Consider the following 2,150-nt stretch of genomic DNA (forward strand, 5'->3'; position numbering starts at 1 on the left):
TGAAGTCACTGGCCATCTACTGGTGATCGCAGCGGCTCTGGGGCCACTGTCCTGAGGACAGCTCTGGTCACCTGTGCCATCGTTTGGTTAGGAACCACCTGGGATAGCTGAAAATGCAGCCGTCCTCTGCTCTGAGACTGACCGTGGGCTGTTCTTTCCATGCTCGAGGGTGTGAGGAGGGTCAATCAGGTACGAGCCCGAGTCCCATCTTGGGCCCAGACTGGCTCCATCAAAATTTTAAAAAGCAATACTTACCTGGCAGGGGAGATACCATGATCACGAAGGTGGTTTTCCCAGGGCAAGGCTTATCCATTGCACTCCGGATGTGCTGACCCCTGCGATTCCACCACCCCCCCAAAAAAAATTTTTTTTAAAAGGAGCACAAAGTGAGTCTGTAACCCCAGTTCACAGTCTTTAAAAAACAAGGGGACCCAGAAACCCACTTCTTTGCACCACCAGGTGTCACCAGGGTAGCAGTGACTGCCTGTCGCTGGGGGCCAGCTCCCATCTCTTCCCTTCTGCCCGGTGCTCTCCCTTGGTGCTTGATATTCACATCCTCTTTCGCTTCCTCTGCAGGGGTCTGACGGGAAGGGGGTGGTTAGGAGATTGTTCGGTACAAGTGTTGTGCTTTCGTGCTCAGTTTCCTTGAGGGCTTTTACTGTTTCCTGCAATCCCTAGTTTCCAGCTAGGCAGGAACTGGGGAGAGGAGGGAAGCTAGGAAGCAGGTGGTAAGTGGGAAGATGAGGACCAGCAACAGAAAGACCCAGATGTTCCAGTCTACTGAGATGAACAGGGCTGGGGTCCATGGAGAGAAGGAAGACCAGCCTTGGAAGGTGCCAACCCTAGAACATGGTGGTTGCCCTCCACCCCAGGAGCAGGGCTCAATAGGGTGCTAGCTCTGTTTTCAAACCTTCAGCCAGGACTTGGTCATCGGAGTCTGAATTTTGCTCACACCCATGCCTTTTCCTGTGATGCTGGACACATCGCCTCCTGCCTTTGAACGTCAGGTCAAATCTTAAGTATAAAACGAGGAGGTGGGGCATGACACAGGTGAAAATCAAATGATTAGTGAAGAGCCAGGAGTCCTAGCTCTAATCTTACTCCTGGCTCTGAGGTCCTGGGCAGATCACTTTCCCACCCTGAGCATTAGCTGTCTGGAAAATTGTGGTGTTGGACCGGCTCAGTGGTAGTCAAACTGTGCTCATCTGTTCCAACGGACCTACCGCAAGTGGGAGGTGAGGGAGAGACAAAGGCCGGGTTGACGGGTCCTGGCCATCCAGCAACCCTGCCAGTCTCTGTTTTGCTCATTGAGGGGGGGGGGGACCACACAAGATGTGTTTGGCACTATAGCTCTGCAGCTTGGACAGGTCTGGACAGCTCTCCATCAGGGTCCTCCTTGGTGCTGACCTGCTTGAGCCTCTGGTTTTCAGGAAAGTCTGTACTGAGAAACTCCCAAAATCTGTCCCCCAAAGGGAAGTGAGCCCAAGGACGGGAGAAGGAGGTTAGAGGCAGGTCAGAGTTGATAGGAGAGGCAGGGAGAAGGCTGGACTTGGGCAGGCGGGGCCAGCCCGCAGAGGCCATGCTGTGAAGTTTGAACTCCTTGGCTCTGCCCACAAGTCTGAAATGTTTGAAGCCAAGAGGCACAGTCTGACTTGGAATAAAGAAAGAGAGATTTGGGCTGAGGTCATGGTCACATGACACTCCTGAACCAGCACTACCCCGAAGTGTCTGGGACACACCTCTTCCCAGCCTCCACTTCATCTTCCCCTCTGTGCCCTCCTTTGGGAGGGGACAAGGTGGAGCAAGTTTCCGTGGAAGTCAGAATTGACAGGTAAACAATGAGGTCTGGGTCCCCCCTGCAGGCTCTCTGTTCTCTGATGACACCCCCTCCCCACTTTCCCCTGAGCTTCCTACAGTGAGGACAAGGAGACCACCCCTTGGGGGCTTCCCTCCTGCTCCAATCAATTCTCCTCAATTACCAACAAATCTAAATGTGATTTATCTGTGCGAGAATCATTCCAATATCAGGCGAGAATCTATCAATAAAACCCCCTAAGGCAATCTTGCTCAGAGTTGTCAATAGAAGCTCTAAAGCACAAAGGCAGCGCGGCTAGCAATCAGAGTATTTTTGCCTCCCTCCCCCCTTTTTG

The 2,150-nt window shown here is 52.8% G+C and overlaps 1 non-coding gene across 1 annotated transcript; it reads left to right on the forward strand.

Annotated features, from left to right (window-relative positions):
• Nucleotides 1-247: 247 nt before the first annotated feature.
• Nucleotides 248-404, forward strand: LOC132024069 (U1 spliceosomal RNA). The gene has a single exon (XR_009406178.1). It is a non-coding gene; the product is annotated as a U1 spliceosomal RNA (small nuclear RNA).
• Nucleotides 405-2,150: the final 1,746 nt, after the last annotated feature.

This window comes from Mustela nigripes, chromosome 8, assembly GCF_022355385.1.
Source record: "Mustela nigripes isolate SB6536 chromosome 8, MUSNIG.SB6536, whole genome shotgun sequence".
NCBI lineage: Eukaryota > Metazoa > Chordata > Mammalia > Carnivora > Mustelidae > Mustela > Mustela nigripes.